The 22,527-nt window shown below is 38.6% G+C and overlaps 1 long non-coding RNA gene across 2 annotated transcripts; it reads right to left on the bottom strand.

The window, feature by feature from the left end:
• Positions 1 to 8,240: 8,240 nt before the first annotated feature.
• Positions 8,241 to 22,448, bottom strand: LOC106730326. 2 transcript variants are annotated; one of them, XR_004322257.1, is made up of 4 exons: positions 22,148 to 22,448; positions 16,679 to 16,797; positions 14,360 to 14,417; positions 8,241 to 8,649 (listed from the first exon to the last, which is right to left on the bottom strand). It is a non-coding gene; the product is annotated as an uncharacterized LOC106730326 (long non-coding RNA). The 2 variants fall into 2 exon arrangements; XR_001366781.2 differs by lacking the exon at positions 8,241 to 8,649 and having other exon boundaries at positions 11,930 to 14,417.
• Positions 22,449 to 22,527: the final 79 nt, after the last annotated feature.

Raw genomic sequence — 22,527 nt, 5'->3', positions numbered from 1 at the left:
TACGTCTTCTGCCCATTTTTGGATTGGGTTGTTTGTTTTTTCTTATTATGTCGTATAAGCTGCTTATATATTCTGGAGATCAAGCCTTTGTTGGTTTCACTTGCAAAAATTTTCTCCCATTCCGTAGGTTGTCATTTTGTTTTACTTATGGTTTCCTTTGCTGTGCAGAAGCTTGTAAGGTTCAGTAGGTCCCATTTGTTTATTCTTGCTTTTATTTCTATTGTTTGAGTAGACTGCCCTTAGGAGAACATTTTTGAGATGTATGTCAGATAATGTTTTGCCTATATTTTATTCTAGGAGATCTACTGTATCTTGTCTTATGTTTAGGTCTTTGATCCATTTTGAGTTTATTTTTGTGTATGGTGTAAGGGAGTGTTCTAGCTTTACTGATTTACATGCTGCTGTCCAGTCTTCCCAACACCATTTGCTGAAGAGACTGTCTTTATTTCACTGTATATTCTTGCCTCCTTTGTCGAAGATTAGTTGACCAAAAGTTTGTGGGTTCACTTCTGGGCTCTCTATTCTGTTCCATTGGTCCATATGTCTGTTTTTGTACCAATACCATGCTGACTTGATTAATGTAGCTCTGTAGTACTGTCTGAAGTCTGGGAGAGTTATTCCTCCAGCCTCTTTCTTTTTCTTCAGCAATACTTTGGCAATTCTAGGTATTTTGTGGTTCCATATAAATTTTATTATGATTTGTTCTAGTTCTGTGAAATAGGTCCTGGGTAATTTGATAGGGATTGCATTAAATCTGTAGATTGCCTTGGGCAGTGTGACCATTTTAACAATACTGATTCTTCCAATCCAGGAGCATGGGATATCTTTCCATTTTTTTAAGTCTTCTTAATTTCGTTCATCAGTGTTTTACAGTTTTCCATGTAGAAGTCTTTCACCTCCTTGGTTAGATTTACTCCTAGGTATTTTATTACTTTGGGTGTTATTTTAAAGGGGGTTGTTTCTTTACTTTCTTTTTCTGTTGATTCATCATTAGCGTAAAGAAATGCAACTGATTTTTGAATGTTAATCTTATAACCTACTTTGCTAAATTCTTTGATTAGTTCTAATAGTTTTTGTGTGGACCTTTTAGGGTTTTCTATATATAGTATCATGTCATCTGCATATAGTGACACTTTTACCTCTTCTTTTCCAGTTTGGATCCCTTTTATTTTTCTCTCTTGTCTGACTGCTGTGGCTAGGACTTCCAAGACTATGTTGAATAGGAGTAGTGATAGTGGGCAGCCTTGTCTTCTCCCAGATTTCAGTGGGAAGCTTTTGAATTTTTCACTGTTGAGTACTATGCTGGCTGTAGGTTTGTCATATACAGCTTTTATTATGCTGAGATATGTTTCCTCTATATCCACTTTGGTGAGAGTTTTTATCATAAATGGGTGTTGAATTTTATCAAAAGCTTTTTCTACATCTATTGAGATGATCATGTGGTTTTGTCCTTTCTCTTCTTGATGTGATGTATTACATTGATTGATTTGTGTATGGTGAACCACCCTTGTGACCCTGGGCTGAACCCCACTTGGTCATGCTGTGTAATCTTTTTTATGTGCTGTTGGATTCTATTTGCTAGTATTTTGGTAAGGATTTTTGCATCTATGTTCATCAGTGATATTGGTCTGTAATTCTCTTTTTTGGTGGTGTCTTTGCCTGGTTTTGGTATCAGGGTGATGGTGGCTTCATAGAATGAGTTTGGGAGTATTCCCTCTTTTTCAATCTTCTGGAAGAGTTTGAGAAGGACGGGTATGAGTTCTTTGTATGTTTGGTAGAATTCCCCAGTGAAGCCATCCGGTCCTGGACTTTTATTTGTAGAGAGGTTTTTTATTGCTAATTCAATTTCATTTCTAGTGATTGGTTTGTTCAAGTGGTCAGTTTCTTCTTGATTCAGTCTTGGTGGACTGTATGCTTCCAGAAATTTGTCCATCTCCTCTAGGTTATCCATTTTGGTTCCATATAGTTTTTCATAATATTCTTGTATGATATTCTGTATTTCTATGTTATTTGTTATTCCCTCAGTGAATTTTAGATCTGTCAATTTTCCACTTTCTACACTCTGAAACTAAGTTATTGGGTGTGTAAGCATTTGAGATTGTGCTATTTTTCTGTTAGATTGACCCTCTGCTCATTACAAAGTGCTCTTCTTTCTGCTGGGGATTCTTCTTGCCTCACAATTTACTCCATGTGATATTAGGATAGCTACACAAGCTTCTTGTGAGCATTTGCATGATGACCCTTTCCATCCTCTCAATTTCAGTCTTTCTGTGTTCTTATATTCAAAATGTGTCTATTTTTAATCCAGTATTAATTTTAGCTTTTTACTTGGTTTATTTAGTCAATTCACATTAGTTATTGGTACAGTTGGGTTTACAGTGACTATCCTACTGTTTGTTTTCTAATTAACCCACCTGCTTTATGTTCCATTTAAATTTTTTCCTTTCCTTCTTTTAGATGACTAAAACATTTTTTTTTATCATTCCATTTTACCCCTTCATTAACTTGTCATAGACTTTTTACTTAGTGTTTCTATTTCTTCAGTGCTGATCTCTGGGCTACATACTAAGGCATTACCTTCAGTTCCAGGTTCCACAGGATGAAGAAGAAAAGTAGCAGACTTTCTGAGTGCTAAGAGGTGAGCAATAGATGGGTTAATCTTAGAAATTAAAGGCTGGGTGGATAAATGAAAATGCAGGGCTGAATTAGGTAATTCTCTGAAGGGATCCATGAGATATATGGGTTTACAATGGAAGGGACTACATCTGCAACCATGGAAAACATCATCAGTGCTTTTTACCACCGTTAACTCCTTTTAATTTGCTTTCTGGTCGGGGACCCAATAACCAATCGCTATTGGAAATTTATGCCGGATTACCCATGAGTATCTCACATCCAGTGTATCCTCCCTCAGTGCCCTAGCTCCCTTCTCTGGACTCGATCTCAGCAATAGCACCACCCTCCATCCAGCCACCAAGCCGAGGACATGGGCATCATCTTTGACTTCTCCCTCTTCCTCAACTCTTTTTATCACCAAATCTGACTGCCTCTTTGTCTTAAAGGTCCCTCACATGCATCCACATCTCTCCATACTCATTCGTACTGCCTCTACCCAGTCTTTTCTATTGCTCAACCACAGAACAGCTCTTATTGACTCAATTTGCTGAATGAACATTCACTGAAACAAACATTTTAAGACAAACAATGACTACCCTCTTGCCATATCAATTAGCCTCTTGTTAGATGCTAAAGGACCCAAAAGAGGGTGGGGGAAGGAAGAGGAGACCTGATACAGCAGGAAGGACTAGTAACAAAGAGCATTATAAAGGATACAAGGATTTAACTCTGTGTGTCCTACACTAGGCTGTGCTTCTCTCCTCATAGTAGGAAACAGAAATGCTGTCCCTGGAGGTCGTAATAACTGAACTGAGTATAACCTGAAAGCCAATTTTCAATTCCCAGGTGTACTGGCTATCTGGAATTTTCAGTGGACTTGATGGATCAGAGTAATGTAAAAAAGCGGGACCTCCAGCCCCAGGGTTTTATAGCATCTATAAAACATGTTTTACAGTTTCTGCTCAATTTTATGCTGTTAAGCTAAACATTTGATATCATATGGCACTTTAAGCACATTGATTTATGATAAGTCAGCAATTGCATCTGTAATAAAAAACCCAAAGTATGGGTTTTAAAAGTAATCTACTGTATTTATTATTGACATAAACAGTTACCTGCAGTCCATTTGAACATCATCTTAGATTTAACTCATGTATTAAAGATATTATGTTTCCCACTCAGCAAGGTCATCACCAAGGTGAAAACTATATATATTTGGAAATGAAAAAGATCAAATGTGTAATGATAAATATTTTTCAAATAAATGATATATAGGATTTCATCTTTCTACATTCCTGATTAATAATCACATTCTGTTTATTTTATTTTTTTACACCCACCTCCTTCCCCCAGTCTCCCAACTCCGGCAACCACTTATCTTTTCTTCATCTCTGTAGTTTTCTTACTTCAAGAATGCTGTATAAACGAAATCATACAGTCTGTAAACTTTTGAGATTAGATCTTTTTTTTTCTCTTTCAACGTAATTCCCTCAAGTCTGTTTAGTTTTATGTGGATAGTCTCATGCTAATTTTGCCAGCATGGATACAACTTGGGTGGCATAATTCAATCAATTTAAGAACTACTTCAATACAAATCAAAGTAAGAGAGTCTAAACTCAAAGTAACTGCGTAACAGGGAAATGTTATTTATAATTGAGTCCATGCTAATGAAAGAAAAATGTTTATTTTTAGACAGTGTTAGAGCAAGTGTGGACAAAAATGCATTTAGTTCATCTAAGAGGTAGCTGGCAGCATGACTAAAAAACATCCAATTTCTCTAATCCTAATTTAAGAGACGTTTTAGTTAAAATTTGGAAAGAATTATGAAAAATTTGGAGAAGATTCCATTTTCATTTTCATTTGCAGAATGTACATTTTTAGTATGTAAGCATTTATTGAGTTCATCCTATGTGTATACAGTAAGCCCCAAAGTAAGTGAAAAACAAAATTTCCAAGGACCAAAGGCACAGATTTATATTGCCTTCCTTCGACTAGCTTATGTGTTCCTGGCTATTGTTTTTAAGATACTGTATGTGGGCTTATTTATTTTCATAAATAAATTGAAAGTTTGACAAAGGCTCTTTCTTTTCAAATACCTCAACAAAGGGAGGTGTACAGCTGGGGTAAGTTAATTGCTGGGAGCGTTAGCAGGAAATGTCATGAGGTCCCCAGGTTCAGTGATTTTCTAGGGGAACTCAGAACTCAGCCTAAGTCATAGTTATGGTTATGGTTTACTATAGAGAAAAGACACAAAGCAAAATCAAGAAAAGGAAAAGGCAGATGAGGTGAAGTCTGGTGGAAACCAGGCATAAGCTTCTCAGAGTCCTCTCCCAGTGGAGTCACACAGGACACTGAGTTCGCCTAGCATCAAGTTGTGACAGTACATGTGGAATGTTGCCAATCAGGGAAGTCCATCAGGGACACAGTGCCTAGAGTTTTCCTTGGGAGCTGATCACACAGCACTCTATCTAGCACATAATCCGAATTCTAGGCTCCCAGAAGGAAAGCAGATGCTCAGCATAAACCACACTATTTGTACAAACAGTTCGGCACAGTGAGCCTCATTTATCAGTTAATGGGTGAGAACCCTCCTGAAATCTAAGCTCCCAGACGCCAGTCAAGGGCAACCTAGCAAGTAAGCGTTTTCAAGTTTATCAACTTAGGTCTGCTACGTTAACTGTTTTCTGTATGTAAGGCCACTGAGTGTAACATCTATCAACCTGGTCTCCATCTCTGACTGCTCTGTCTTACAACACAGGTGGGTAGGAGGTGAGTGTGATTTGTTGACTCTCAGCTAAATAACATGGCAGGAACAAATGAAGAAGAAAGAAACTAGCCGACATGCCTCTTTCTCCAAGCAGGAGAAAAAAAGAAAACACAGCTACAAAAAACCCAACCAAAAAAATCAACACACAAAACTTTAAGATTAAGAATACTATCTAAAAAATGGATTCAAATTCACTGTCCTTATCAACAAAGTCTATATTGTGGCTTGAGATATTGATAATGGCATATAGAATATCCCAACTAACAACATATTTAAAATATTATTTCATTAAAAAATCTCATCTTTTAAAATTTGTGTGTGTGTGTGTTCATTATAATAAGGTCCTAGTACTCTGATACATGTATACATCTTGAATCTAAATAAATATGTATATATTAGGTGCATTCAACCTGTTTTACTAATAGGGGTTAGTAACTACAGTCCTCCCTCAGTATCTGTGGGAGATTGGTTCTGGGACCTGCCAAGAATACAAAAATCCATGGATGCTCAAGTCTTGCAGTTGGCCCTTCGAACCTGCGGGTGTGGAACCTGCAAGTATGGAGGGCTGACTGTACTGCCTTTGGGTCATACCATTTTAAAACCGGAAAAAAATACATTTAGCCCCAGATAAATTTCCTTATTTTATATTGCAGCATTATTCACAGTAGCCAAGATATGGAAACAACCTAAGTGTTCATTGACAGTTGAAGAAAACATGAGATGTATAAAATGGAGTATTATTCAGCCATGAAAACAAGGAAATCCTGCCATTTGCAACAACATGGATGAGGCTGGAGGATGTTATGCTAAGTGAATTAGCCAGAGAAAGACAAATATCCCATGGTGTCATTTATATGTGGAACTTACAGTAGTGCAGAGTAGAAAGATAGTTGAGAACCAGAGGCTGGGGTGGGAGTAGGAGAAAATGGGAGATACTGACCACACAGTATAAACTTTCAGTTATCAGACGAATCAGTTCTGAAGACCCAATGTATGGTATGGTAACTACGGTCAATAATAATGCACTAGCTGAAATTTGATTTTTTAAAAAGTAGAGTAGATTTCAAGTGTTTTCATCACACATGCACAATGATAACTATGAGGTACTGAATATAATAAGTAGCTTGATTGTAGTAACAGTTTCACAATGTATATATATATATCAAAACATCATATTGTATACCTTAAATATATGCTATTTTTATTTGTCAATCATATTGCAATTAAGCTGGTGGGTAAAAATAAGAAAATTGAAGCCCAGGGGGGTGAAGTTGACTTGTCCAAGGTGACAAAGAAGTTAGTAATAGGGCCAGGCTAGAACCTGCATCATCCTTGAGCCAAGCAGGTGTGTCTGACAGGATCTAAGAGGCCTGGGAGTCACAGGTCTTTGTGGGGAAGGAATGAATGAGCTACCTTTCTCCCTGTCTCTATTTCCCCCGTGTCATCCTGCCCTGATGTCATATTTTCCATATTCTTCTTTCACAGGGGGAAAGGGCTGCCGTGGCTTGCCTCATCTGGACACAGGGGAGGGGGATTTACACCCAGTTTCTTCTCTGGTAGGTGATTTCACTTTCGAGTGTACCATTGCTGGTTAGACATTGGCCAGGATTACAATTGCTCAGAATTGTACCATTAGTGCATTATTAGACAATATTTTACTTCTTTCCAAGTTAGTAGCTGGAATTGGAGAAAAATTAATAATAATCCCTTATGTTTTCATAAGACTTCCCCCAATTATCTTCCCCTCTGCATAGTATCAATTGGTTATTGCTTAAACCACTAAATTTTGGGATAGTCCATATAACCAGAAAAGAATGGGTAAAACTATTCATTCTGTCCAATAAAAAAAGGGAATTCAATTCAAAATGGGCAAAGGATCTGAAAAGAACATATTTCTCCAGAGAAGATTTACGAAGTGTAATCAGCATGAGAAGATTCCCCAATACCATTAATCATCAGGAAATGCAAAGCAAAGAAATATGGCTTCACACCCACTAAGGTGGCTATAAGAAAAAAGACAAGACAATAAGAAATACTGGCAAGGATATGGAGAAACTGAAACCCTTATACATTACTAGTGAAAACTGAAAACGTATGTCCACAGAAACTTGTATACGAATGTTCATAGCAACCTTATTCATAATAGCCAAAAAGTGGAAACAATTCAAATGTCCATCAAGTGATGAAAAGATAAAGAAAATGTTGTGTAGTCACACAATGGACTATTATTTGGCAATTACAAGGAATGAAGTACTGATACATGGTACAACCGGATGAAACCTGAAAACATTTTACGAAATGAAAGGAGCTAATCATAATATGCCACATATTGTATGATTCTGTTTGTATGAAATGTTCCAAACAGGAAATATGTTAGTAGTTCCTGAGGGCCTGGTTGGTGGGGGTAGTAAGGGGAAATGGAGAATGAATGCTAATGTGTATAGGGTTTCCTTCTGGAGTGTTGAAATGTTCCAGAATTAGAGGGTGGTATGGCTGCACAACTCTGCGACTACTAAAATCCATTGACTTGTACACATTAAATGGTTGAATTGTATGGTATGTGAGTTGTATGTCAATACTGTCTAAAAAGACTTCATTAAGGAAATAAAAATGCAAGCCACAGACTGGGAAACATTATTTACAAAATATAATCTGATTGAAGGACTTATATCCTAAATATATATTAAAAAAACTCTTACAGTGAAAAAAATGTGAAAATGAATATACGTATGTTCATGTATAATTGAAAAATTGTGCTCTACACTGGAATTTGACACAACATTGCAAAATGACTATAACTCAATAAAAAATGTTTAAAAAATATAATTAAATTTTAAAAAAGACAAAAAAACCTCTTACAACTAAATATTGGGAACACAAAGAACTCAATTTTTTTAAAATGGGGAACAGATGTGAACAGACAATTCACAAAGTAAATGGCACATCTCTCCACCTCTCATGAAAGACTTTGGGCACTGAATCTCTCATGAGTTTCCCTGGCAGACGGCATTTCACACACACTGTCACAACTTGTTGCTGGCGGAATTAAGCACATCTGTGTGATTTGCTGCGAGAGGACTCTTGGAAGCTTGTTCCTGCTCCTCTGGACTTCACCCCATGCACCTGTCCTTTGCTGAGTTTGCTTTGTGTCCTTCAGCTGTAATCAGTCATAACCGCAAGGCTGACTATAGGCTGAGTTGTGAGTCCTCCTACAGAATCATTGAACCTGGGGGTGATCTTGGAGAAACCCAACACAGGAGGTGATCCTAGGAGAGAGTAAGAAGGGATGGGCTGATGACCTTAAAGGGATATATTATCAAATCAATTACCAGAGTGGGCAAATGGGGCAAAATTTTTCTAGGGAATTTGGAACAAGTATAGAACATGCTTCAGAATTATCTACTTACGTGGCAAGGGGGATGTGATATTATCCACTAACTCCCAAGTTGGCAGTAATTATCTGGAACTTCTAGCCTACCCTGTGCATGAGCCCAGTAGCCTCTGGTGGCCACAGCCTGCCCTGAAGCAAAGAGCTGCAGCTGGAAGTTGGGCTGGCATGGGCAGCAATGCTACGTGCCTGTGGAGGACACAGTGGGCCACTTCTGACACACCCCCTAAGAGGCATGAAATTAAACATGAAGTAGGACCATTGCCCAGTCTTTCGCAAGCTGCCTGCTGCCTTCCCTGGACACACAGAGAGGATGAATTACTTGTGCCTATTTCCATCCAGGGAGCCTCCCAAGAGAGGCCACCACAAGCTGCAGCATGGCCCAGGGCACCACGAGCACAAGGGGGAGGTTGTCTTATTTATTCAAAATAGAGATACAGTCTTTCTCCCTGCCTCTGCCCTCAGGTCCTGGGCACAATAAGCCCCGCCTCGGTTTACTGTTTCTGGTTTTACCTCTTTACCAGCTCAGTCTAATGGCTAGGTCACTGGGAGGCTTCCTCTCCCCCGGATGGGGCACTAGATGGAGCCTCTATCAGGCTACATACGGAGGGACACTCTGTTTGCCTGGGTATTGTGTGGGGCCAATGGGGCTGACCCACCCAGCCTGCTCTGGTAGAGTTCCCATGTTCCCCAGAACTCTCTGGCTTACTTACAGTTTCCTCATTCTGCCTTTTCCTACTTACATAGCTGGAAATTCATCATCCATAATGTGAGGATACTAAGAGTACCTACCTCAGTGAGTTGCTATGAGGACTACGTAAGATAAGTAAGTGCTTAAAACAACACTCGGCACACAGCAAGCACTCAACTATTATTATTACATATTTATTATTATTAGTGTTAACTATCATTGCATACGTACAATTAGTGGCAGATGTGTATTTATTGGAAGAAATAGAATGCCTAGATTGCCCTGACCTGCTCACGGCAATGCATCAGCAGACTAGAATTGCAATAGATTCTTCAGGAACTCTTAGCCAATTTTCAATTTCAGCTTTTGCAAAATTTTCAAAAGTTCTAGGTGAAATGCTATTCCTGTCAAACAGCTGTGAGTGATTTTCATGTTCAACTCCTAAATTCGAGGCTGCTAGGCAGACTTAGTGGAACTCTTGCTCAAGAAATGGGAGGTAATAAAGTGGTAACTCTTCTAAGTTCACTGTCACCCTCTGCTATCCATACACTTTAATCTGTCCTTTAAAAAAAAGCCCAATATTTATGGAGCAGATTTGAAAACCTTTCCCTCCATAACTGCTTGTGGGGAGCACAGAGGAGCCACAGACAGAAAATTCATAATGCTCAAATGAGAGACACACAAAAGCCACAGGGGCTCACGAGCACAGGGAGACAGTCCTGTGGTCACACATGATGAATGATGGACGCTTAGTAAGCACAGCGGAAGGAAGAGGGTGCTCCTGAGAACTCCCTCGTGAAGACTGCACTGCGGGTGACTTGGAACAAGAGCATAAGCCAGAACTCAGGATGGCCTGGCAAGTGGAACAAAGGCTCTAAGACCCAAATAGAACCCAGCTAGCAAGTGACAACATGGCAGAACTTCCCCAGTGTGGAGAGATTCAGAATGGAGATGACTTCTTAGCCACACATGGCTAAGGGCTCTCATCTGGAGAGACTTAACTGTTGACATCAGAACTCAATGTGTATCATTTATTGTTAGTTTTATTAATCATGGTTATGTTTACTGAATATTGACCTTATTCTAGAATGGGAAGTTGGGCTATTCTCAACTAACATTTTGTGGTCTTTATTAAGACTCTTAGAACCTTTTTTGATATATCCTAATTTGAGTATACTATCCTTTTTCTGCTGGAACTCTCCTGATAAAATATCTATTGAAAAATAACATCTATATGTCATTTAATTAATTTTGATAACAAATATGCCTGATATTGATGACAAATAATACAGGTGTATTCTGTGAACTTAACTTTTTCTTTTAGATTTGAAAATTATCTGCTTTTTGAAGAATAATGAATGTTAAAGACTTACAGTTTAATATCCTAGATTTGTTAAGATTTCTCTTTCCCTTTAATCCATGAGGTAATCAATTCTAGGATTTCCTAGTCCTTAAGATTCATCCTTGCCAAGGTTTAAAAAAAGTATAAATATGTTAGGAATTCATTTAAAGATCAATTTGATGAGGGTAGTGTTTGGGGAGAAACTCTAAAAGCAAAGCTAAGAGATCTGCATTTCATGTTCGAAGACTGTTTTAAGTGAAAAAGTCACTGCCCTTGGCTGGACAGGGGTCTGGAGGAGTGCAGGCAGACCCGCCCTCTAGATCTCTAAGGCTGTGCAGGACACTTCATCAAGGACAAAAACACCAAGCTGTTAACATCTACATACATTAAAGAGCCACATGATCATGGTTTAGTTCTCATTGCTTACAAATTTTGTTCTTAAGTTAGGTAATTTGAGTTATCAGATCAAACCTATCACACACTACTTAAATCAGAACATGCTGAATTTAGCCTTTCAAAAAGCTCCCTCCTCTTAAGCATGTTAATATGGGCTTTTCAAAAAAAGATTTGTCTCTTGGAAACTCTTGCCTAGTTTATCTAATAAACACAGGGAGTAGGTTTCTAAAGAGAGTCATTATCCAAAAACAAACAAACAAAAAACCTGAGCAGGCTGTACTAGAATCTATCCCTTAAAGCAGCACTAGAGTGACATCCACTGGCCAGTTTTAGTGACTATGAGAAAGAGAGAGAGAGCTTAACTCTGATAATTGACAAAAAAAGAGAACAGTCGAAGACAGATGATCCACATAGCTGAATACATCTATCCAAAGGCAAATGATTCCTACCTTTACAAACTTACATCCATGATTGTATACATTTCTTCATGCTATTTTTGTAAATCTATGCCACATATGCTAATCCAGGTTGGCAAAAATTCAAAAGCTTTACAAATATGAGAAAACAGGTATTTTCACGACACAAAATGTTACAAACCCTCTAAAGGGAAATTTGGAAATTTGGCAACACTTAACAAAACCACGTATGCATTTATCATTTGACCCAGCAATCACACTTCAGCCTGAAGACAAACTTTTGACAATATAAAAATACATATGTACAAGGTTATTTATTATAATATGATTTATAATTACAAAGTATTGAAAACTGAACAAATGCCCCAATATAGGAAAGTGGTTGAAAAAACTGTGGTACACACATACAATACAGTACTATGCAGGGATAAGAAAAGAAAGAGTAAGATCTATATGAACTGATACGCAGCACTTTTCAGGATAGATCATTAGGCAGAGAGAAACTATTTCTAATGATTGACATCTGTATCAATGCTGTGGGGGTTGGGGTATAGCTCAGTTGGTGGAGTACACGCTGAGCACGCGCGAGGTACTTGGTTTGATTCCCAGTACCTCCACTTGAAGAAGAAAAGAAAGAGAGGGAAACCAAAATGTATCAATGCTGTTTTTTTGGCCTAATCCAGGAGATCATTTAAACTTTTCATACTAGAAATTCGTGGTGAATCAGGAATAGTAGAGATAGATGAGGAAGGCATTTCAAGCCAGGTGTGATACCTGTCTTTGTCCTCTGTGGGTCAGCCCTCCTGACAAACTAAGACAATCTATTTGGGGCAGTCATTCCTCTAGAGAGACAGACAGATATCTGAAGCAGATAATACAAGTATGTGTCTGGGTTTAGATGTGTGAACTGAATCACACATTGACTCTGCCACTTCTAGTGTTTACAGACAAATTACGCTTGAACAGATAGCAGCAGGTGGACCAGAGTCTAGTAAGTTTGTTTACTCCAAGATTTTACACTGATCTGTTTGATATGGGTGTGTGTTGATTTAAATTTCAAACTTAGAGTAGGGAAGACATTACTTCTTCCCAAATTGTAAAATCTGCCCTGCTTCTGTAAAGGTATGCCCATATTTCCCTTTCTATTCTTGTTCTTCCAAAAGGATGGCCATTTAAATTTAATTCAATTTAATTTAATCTAATTTATTTTTTTCTCATTCTTTTTCTTCTTTTCACTTTGAATTTCAGAGGTACCTTTGCTGAAGTCTTGTTATAGTACAATTTTTATAGTAGTACTGTATTTCTTTCTTCTATTAAGCTACAGGTTTCTTAATATTTTTCCTTGAAAATAAAATCCACCTGTGCTGCAGGAACTGGGAGCTGGAAAGGCTTTGCACACATCAGAAGCCCTGCAGTGAGCACAGGAGAGCTGGAGACAAAACCTTCCTGCCTGAGATGTCTCTCTTGCGCCGCCTACTGACAAAGCATAACATGGCGCCAGTTGGCAAAGGAAGCATATTTAAACCATTGGGCTAGGTGAAAAAGATGAACTGGAGCTGAGACAGTAAATGCATAACCTGCCTCAAGACTGTCCATATACACTTCCTATGGCTGTTCCTCTAACAGCTTAACTCTTTCTTAAAATATTTCCTCATCCTTTGTCTTTCTCTTCCTCAATATGTAAGTCATCAACATGTGCACATTTTTCCATTGTTTCTATTCATATGTATGTATATATACGTGTACATTTTTTCTTTTACCAAGAGAGTTACTTTAAATTTTTCTAATTAGAAAATATAATATTGCCTGTTCTTTCCTGACTCCCTCCACCTGTTATGAAGGAGGAAAAATATGGTGAGTTTATTTTTGCAATTAGGCTGTGAAACAGATTTCCACAACTATGGTAGATAAATAGATAAATGTATAGGTAGCAGTAGGCATATAGATGAATGCGTAGCTGGACACATACAGACAGAGAAAAACAGAAACAGACTGCAAGATAAATGTGTACATAGTTAACATTCATAGTAAGAGAGACATATCTTTACTAAAAATTGAAGTCTGTAGGGCATAAATGTAATCATTGGTGCTAGAAATTTGGGGCAATTATGGACGGCATTTCATCCTAGGCATTGTACCTATCTTCGTTCTCAGTATGCTAGCCTTTCTCCTCTTTATCCTGACATATTCACCAATTTAGCATCTTTGGGGTCAGGTCCCTTCTCTCTAGTTTTCAAAACAGATAATAATAAGAATGTGCCAGTCTGGGGGTCTGTGTATGAATGGAAACACACGTATTTACTCTTACACATGTACTTAAAGCTCTAGTGGTCAAGCTGGGTTTGGAGGATCAGAGGCTCTGAGCTCTGAGGTGTAAGAACTCTCCCCTTCCCATTTTTCATTCTTCCCAGTGGGAAATCTCCTGTTCTTCTGTACGGGCATGCCCATATTTAATCTCGAATGCTGCTTTTCCAAGGGCTGGTTTGGGTGTTCATTTTTTTTTATCTTTTCCTCGTCATTTTGTAATTCTGTATTGTGTATCTTTTTATTATTGTTTGGTCATATTGCCTCACATATTTCCAATATTTCCATAGACTTTTTGCATTCTTAATGAAATTTTTCATGCAGTGTAATAGTCATACATATAAACCATGTAATATCTTTTGCAATCCCTTTCCTTCTTTTAAGCCATGGTTTGAAGTCAGTTACACAGTACTTTACTGTTTAATCTTTGTTCACTCACTGATTTGTATTGTAACTCCAGTGAATTATTTACGCTGCACCTTCAGGACTCGAGTTTGCTATAAACAAATGAGGGAAACAACAGAATTATTCCACTAGCAGTGTATAAAATAAATCTAAGTGGTTCTTACGTATTTTGCTATATAATAAAAAGCATTATTTATAGAGCATGCAAACATTATTTCAGACCTTTGAAAAAAAGTTTGGCTGCAGAGGTTCTGATCCATAAAGACTGCTCTTTGGCTTTATGTATGTATGTATGTATGCATGTATGTATGCATGTATTTATGTATTTATTTATTTATATATTGAAGTTGTCAGTTTCCAATGTGTCAATTTCTGATGTACAACATGTTTCAGTCATACATATACATACATATATTCGTTTTCATATTCTTTTTCATCACAAGATATTGAATGGGTTCCCTGTGCTATACAGAAGAAACTTGTATATCTATTTTATACACAGCAGTTAGTATCTGAAAATCTTGAACTTCCCAATTTATCGCTTTCCACCCCCTTCTCCCCTGGTAACCATAAGTTTGTTTTCTATGTCTGTGAGTCTGTTTCTGTTTTGTAAATAAGTTCATTTGTGTCTTTTTTCCTTTTTTTAGATTCCACATATGAGTGATATCATACAGTATTTTTATTTCTTTTTCTGGCTTACTTCATTTAGAATTACGATCTCTAGGTCCATCCATGTTGCTGCAAATGGCATTATTTTGTCCTTTTTTATGGCTGAGTAGTCTTTGACTATATAAATATACCACAACTTTTTTTATCCAGTCATCTGTTGATGAACATTTAGGTTGTTTCCATGTCTTGACTATTATAAATAGTGCTGCTATGATCACTGGGGTGCATGTTCTTTTCAAATTAGAGTTCCCTCCAGATATATACCCACAAATGGGATTGCTGAATCATATTGTAGGTCTACTTTTAGTTTTTTTTTAAACTTTTTTTTTTATTGAGTTATAGTCATTTTACAATGTTGTGTCAAATTCCAGTGTAGAGCACAATTTTCCAGTTATACATGAACATACATATATTCATTGTCACATTTTTTTCTCTGTGAGCTATCACAAAATCTTATACATATTTCCCTGTGCTATACAGTATAATCTTGTTTATCTATTCTACATTTTGAAATCCCAGTCTGTTCCTTCCCACTCCCTGCCCCATTGGCAACCACAAGTTTGTATCCTATGTCAATGAGTCTGTTTCTGTTTTGTATTTATGTTTTCTTTTTTTTTTTTTAGATGCCACATATGAGCGATCTCATATGGTAGTTCTCTTTCTCTTTCTGGCTTACTTCACCTAGAATGACATTCTCCAGGGATATCCATGTTGCTGCAAATGGTGCTATGTTGTCGGTTTTTATGGCTAAATAGTATTCCACTGTATAAATATATCACCTCTTCTTTATCTGCTCTTCTGTTGATGGACATTTAGGCTGTTTCCATGTCTTGGCTATTGTAAATAGTGCTGCTATGAACATCATGGTGCAGGTGTCTTTTTGAAGTAGGGTTCCTTCTGGATATATGCCCAGGAGTGGGATTCCTGGGTCATACGGTAAGTCTATTCCTAGTCTTTTGAGGAATCTCCATACTGTTTTCCACAGTGGCTGCACCAAACTGCATTCCCACTAGCAGTGAAGGAGGGTTCCCTTTTCTCCACAGCCTCTCTAGCATTTGTCATTTGTGGACTTTTGAGTGATGGCCATTCTGACTGGTGTGAGGTGATACCTCACTGTAGTTTTGATTTGCATTTCTCTGATAATTAGTGATATTGAGCATTTTTTCACGTGCCTATTATCATTTGTATTTCTTTGGAGAATTGCTTGTTTAGGTCTTCTGCCCATTTTTGGATTGTGTTGATTTTTTTTTGTTATTAAGCTATATAGGCTTTAATTATTTTAGATTCACGACTTTGTATCCAAAAGACATTAAGACTAGTATTTATTGCTCATACTTTTTTTTTCATATGAGGACATGGACATGCTTAAAAATCCTACTATAACACTGGTATCCCAATAAAGTATGCAAGTCCCAAATATAATTTTCACTGATGAGAAAATTAAGGTGCAGAAATCTGCAATGAGCCCACATAGTGAATATCTTCTTTTTGAAAAAAGCACTTCTATTTCAAGCAACTCTTAAAATTATGCTTTATAAAGACAACATTTCAACTTTATGTCATGCTGTTGTTCCTTATATGTAAGTGAATTTTATATTCTGGGCAAAAAAATGTAAATATTCAGAGTGGACTTCCTTGCAAATATATTGCTGAGAGAAATGTTAATAAATGAATAAGAACTTACCTGAGTCCCAGAGCTGAGAGGTGAAGGAAGAGCTTTCTCCACATGGGGGGCAGTCAAAGGCAAGGTACCAGGCAAACTGTGTGGGGAGACACAGACTCTCAGGTCATGAATGGTAATGCCTGAAAAGAAAAGGTAAAGAAAAGAAAAGAAAAAGTAAAAGGACAAAAGATTGACTAGTAGGTGAATTAGCCAAGGCTTCCCAGACCTCTTAGTGGATGCCTTTGCATGATCTGGGCCACTAGTTTTGCCAGTTAAACTTTAAAATATAAGGGCCATCTTATGCTGCTAAAAGCACATATTTTTCTTTTAAAATTGGTACCTCATTCAAGTAAGAATCTACAAAGTTTCATTCCTGTGATTATATAAAATTGACCAGAGACTATAACATATTTTTTATGAGTTGATAAACAGAAAAGTCCAACTTAAATTCTAGTCCCAGGATTTAAATCAATCTAGTTATTTTTACCAGACTTCCAAAAATCTTTCCTTGGCACATCTTCCACAAAGAATTGGATGAAGCTGATACGGCTGTTGATGTGATTTTGAATCTCTTTCTAAGCCTTTGCATATGATCTTGCTTTTGCCTGAAATACCTTCAGTCTCCTCCCCCTTCCCTGCTCAGTCTTCTTCATTCTTTGAAATCAAGTTCACTTATCACTGATTCTGTGCTCCCAAGCAGAACCCGACACCCCTCTCTTATCCCACGTTAGAAACTCACACTGCAGGTGGGGAGGGGTGAGGGTGGAGCAGACTCGGGAGGGGAAGAAGGTATTGAGGAGGACTATGTGGTTCCCAGCTTGGATTCGGAATAGGATGGGGATAGGGGAGTTCTGAACCACACATCCCTCAGCACAAGTGGCAGAAGTAAAGGCAGGTGAAAGCTGAATCTACTTAGATTTTTGAGAGATCCTTACTCTCCTACCAGTGGGGCTAACTTTGCTCCAGAGGCTGCAGTCATCCCCACACCAATGAAACCAGCTGGTCAATCCAATGGCTTCATGTCCCAGCCGGATGATAAAGTCTACACCTATACTCAGTCCCACTTTTCCATCACTCGGTAATTACAAAGTAGGTGAAACTTGGTTGACTCATAATAGGTCAATGCAGGCAGAATGAGCATGTTTACTGTGTAGGCAGGAATGGGTTTTTCCAAAGAAGTATGCTTTCCTTGCTATACCATGAGTTGGTGCAACTCCCTCCTGATTTAAAGGCCTCATCCATCTACTTCAGCATTTTTTCAAGCTGGGTCCTGTACAAGGTGTTTGAGATACAAAAATGCACGAGGCTCTCAGGAGATCAAAGTCTGGTGGACATACTTTCAGACTTACAGAAAGGTTGTAAGACTAGCACAAAGAATTCCCATATATCCTGTACTCAGATCCCCCAAATATTAACATTAAATTTTTTTAAATGTTAACATTTTTACCACATTTGATTTCTTTCTCTCCCTCTGCATACATATATAAGTATATATATGTGTGTGCATACACACATACATGTTTTTTGGAACTTTTTGAAAATAAGTTGCAGCTAAGTTGGCACTAAATATCTGTGTGTGTTTTCTAAAATGAAGTATTTTCTCTTTCATAACCATACTGCAATCGTCAATCAAGAAATTGACAGTGATAGAGTATAAATTATCTAATCATAGGCCTTATTCATATTTTGTCAACTGACTCAATAATGTTCCTTACAATTACAGAAATTCTGGATCACGTGTTGCATTTAATGGTCACATCCCTTTGGTCTGCTTTACTCAGAAATGGTTCCTTAGTCTTTTATGACATTTACTTTTTTGAGGAGTACAGGCCAGTTATTTTGTAGAATGTCCCTCAGTTTGGGTCTGTCTGAAGTTTCCTCATGATTAGATTTAGGCATGAACTTCTGGTAGGTCTACTACGGAGGGCTGTATCCATTTCAGTGCATACTGTCAAGAGGCACATGATGTCAGTTTATCTCAGTGCTGGTCATATTAACTTTGACTAAGGTGATGTGTGATTAAGGTTTTTCTCTTTACAATTAATATGTGTCTGTGAAGAGATACTTTGAGACTATGTATGTACCTTGTCACTCCTCAAAATTTCACCCACTAATTTTAGCAACCACTGATGAGTCTTGCCTGAATCAATACTATGATGGTTGCTAGACTGTGATGCTGTACTTCCATTGTTTTTTCTACATTTATTAGTTGGGTGTCCACTGTAAGGAAAAGCTTTTCCTTTTCTCCCATTTTTTTGTTTGTCTGTTTAGTATTTATCCCAGGTCCAAGATAAGAATGCACACTATTTCCACCGTTATCTAACACTGAACTGGAGATATTAGCTAGCGCAATTAGACAGATGATGTCCAACTGTTTTGCCTCCTAAATGCACCTACCCCTGAACTCCATACTTCCCATAAGCCCTATACAGGATCCACGGCTTGCTCTGCTCTGGTAAGACTGTGCCTACCCACATAGATCTCCCTTACAAGAGTACACAATAAATCTAGTTTTGTCTTTTTTAGTTCACCTATTGGATGGTTCTCTCTTTATCCTTTGACAAACCAAACCATAAACTAACTAAAAAGATCATTCTGATCGCTGGGTAGGCCTAGAAATGCAATAGTGGAAGTAGGAAGCCAGTTAAGGCTGTTAAAAATCTTGAGTGGGAAGCAAATCCCTGGAGTTAGGGGAAAAAATTTACACTAAAAAATTATACAGAAAAATATACCATAAGCATAGTCAAGAGAAATATTTGCAACTCACACCACTGACAAAGAGCCAATTTATTAATAAGAGAAAGCAAATGACTCATCTGAAAAAACAAGCAAAGGATACGAGATGAATTACTACAAAATGTAAGTGGCTATTAATCATATAAAGAGGTTCAACCTACACTCTAACAGAAGTGCAAATTGAGACAAAACCATGATAGCCATTTTTCATTTACTAGATTAAAGACCAAAAATCTGATAACAAGCTTAATTAGGGATGATGTGGGAAACAGGCTCTTTCCGGCATTGCTGATGGGAGTGTCAACTGGTACCAACTGATGGGAGTGTCAACTGGACTTTCATGGAAAACAATTTGACACTATTTAACAAAAATTTAAAAGTATAGCTATTTGACTTAGCAATTCTACTTTTAGGAATTTATTCTACAGGTAGATGTGAAATGACCATTGTCCAAGCAATTCATTGCAGGACTGTGTACAGTAGTTTGTAAACAACTTAAATGTCCACCAATAGGGGAGTTGCCAAGAAAAGTGTGACACACCCATACAACAAAATCCTTTGCATATGTTACAAAAAAATGAAGGCAATTGCTGTTATATTATTGGGTTCAAAGAAAATAAAGAACTGTGTGGGATATCTCTGGGAAGATACAAAGGAATCTAGTAATAGTGATTACTTCCCAAAAGAACTGGGGATTGAAAGAAAAGATTTGCCTTGAGCTCCATTCTCTTTGGTACTGTTTGAATGTCATACTAGGTATATTCATTTTTCATTAAAAGTAAGCAAAAAAAAAAAAAAAAAAAAAAAACTAAAGGTCTGTTGCAGTTGTGCAAATGATACCAGTCTTACAAGAACAGTAGTGGTGGACATCATGCATGGATTCAGGATACGTTTTAAAGGGAAGTTGACAGGAAAATTCCAAAGGTGGAGTAGATGTGGGTGATGAGATAGGTACGCTGTCAAGGATGACTGCTAGGCTCGTGGCTGGCAATTGGTGGAGAGATGTGCCATTTACTTTGCTGGTGGGCAATTAGGGAGGAACAGGTATAAAATGTCTGAGAGAACTCAAGGATTCTGTGCAGGATATGCAAGGTTTGAAATGCCTATTGGTCATCCACGTAGAGATGTCAGCAGGAAAAGCAATCTTACTGCTCAAGAAAGGAGTTCAGAATTAAGGTATTTTGGAGGTATCAGCATATAAATCAGCACCAATAAATAGAAATATAATGTAAGCCACATACATAATTCAAAATTTTCTATCAGCCACATTAAAAGCTAAAAGCAGGTGAAATTAATTTTAATATATTCTATTTGATCCAATATATGTAAATATTATCATTTTAACATATAATCAGTATATAAATGAACAAGGTATCTTATATTCATTTTTTCATACTAAGTCTTTGAAATCTGGTGTGTATTTTACACTTACAGCACATTTCAATTAGGACAAGCCATGACACATGATATGTATGAAGTGTCAACTTGTCACATGTGGTGATGGCTACCTATTGGACAGTAGAGAACCGTGATGATGTTTGAAGCTATGGGACTGGATGAGTGGAATAGAGTTCAGGACTGGACTCTGGAGCACTTGATCAGGTAGAAGAGGAGCTGACAAGTGAGACAACAAATAAGAGCCCAGTAAACCAGAAGAGAAACAAGGCAAGTGTAGTGTCAAGGGGGCCATGAAGGGAGGGGCTGTCAACTGCATCAAGTGACGCTGAGAAGTGGAGTAAGATGAGGGCAGAGAAGCGAGCACTGTAACTGGGAAGATGGGAGTTGCTAGTCATCTTGGCAAGGCAGCTCCATTAGACTGGGGCTTCTCCTTTGGAGCTGAAGAGAGCATGAGATGGAAAGTGTAATCATCTTATGTGGACATCGCAAAGGCAACACAGTCAAAAATGATCTATCTTCTCTGGCATCCTCACTTACTCTCTTCTTTTCCTATATTCTCACCTGTATCTGGGGCGCACGCTACAAATTTGGGAGACAATCTCAAGTCCTTCCTTTCTCTCAGACCTCATAAGCTATTATTCACAAAGTCATCCCCATTTCACCTCCTAAACACTCTGCTTCATTTGTCCCATCCCTATTCCCCAGTATAGGCCCTTGCCACCTCTAATCTTCTTGATAGCTAATAATCCTCATCGTTATCCAATCTCTAGCTTTGTCACCCTCAAAATCCTGTTGGCAAGCCTGGCACCCCCTCACACCTCCAAAAGTGGGGGGTCGGGTTGTGTTGCCAGATGGAATTTTTAAAAACACGTCTTGCATTCTTGCTACTCTGCTCTGGCTCCTCCTGGAGCTGGTTAGTTGTGTCTACTCTGGAGTTCCTTCTCACATTCTCAGACCAAGCGCGCGCGCACACACATCCTTGTTTCATGCTTGCATCTTTATTATCCCTCCTAACGCCCCCTCCTCACTCCTCCATAACCCACGCCCTCATACAGGTATCACTACTGGCTCATTCTTACTAATTCTAACTTACGTATGAACTTCAAAGACCCTCAGCACTCTTCACCCCCTCCGCCGCCACTTTTCCGCCAAAGCTGGTTAAACTTATTCTTTCTCAAACGCTTCTCCCACGCATCCCTATAGAATTCCGTGCTTATTCCAGCCACTGTTCTCACTACATTCGTCCATTCGCCATAGCGTCCTTTAAAGTACCGGTATCTGTCGCTCTCTCCAACTAAACCGTTAACTCTTATGAGGTCGGAGAGTTTGTCTCACTCCATTTTGTATTCCCAGTACCTGGCAGGTGACTTGACAAATTATAAGATGCTCAATCAACTGTGTGGAATTAAGAGCTGCCAAAGAGCCTGCGGAGAGCAAAGCTGCGAGAAGGGCGGCGCGCGCTTTCGGGTCCCTAGCGCAGGTGGGACCCCGCAGGAGGAGCCTGGCTTCGGGCCGCGGCGGGGAGGCCCGCACTTTCCCGGCAGAGCGGCGCCGGGTCGGCAGCCGGAGCAGGGCAAGAAGCAGCAGAGCAGCGCGGTCGGCGGCGGAAGGCCCGGGGCAGGTGCCGAAGACAGTCCGGGAAGAAAGCGAACGCCGCCGCCACTCCGCCTTCCTCGCCGGCCCTGCCCCCCACGTGACCACGCCCGCTCACGTGAGCGTGTCCCTGCGTGACCCGC

This window comes from Camelus ferus, chromosome 1, assembly GCF_009834535.1.
Source record: "Camelus ferus isolate YT-003-E chromosome 1, BCGSAC_Cfer_1.0, whole genome shotgun sequence".
In the NCBI taxonomy this organism is placed as follows: Eukaryota; Metazoa; Chordata; class Mammalia; order Artiodactyla; family Camelidae; genus Camelus; species Camelus ferus.
This window is presented reverse-complemented; position numbering and strand designations above follow the sequence as displayed.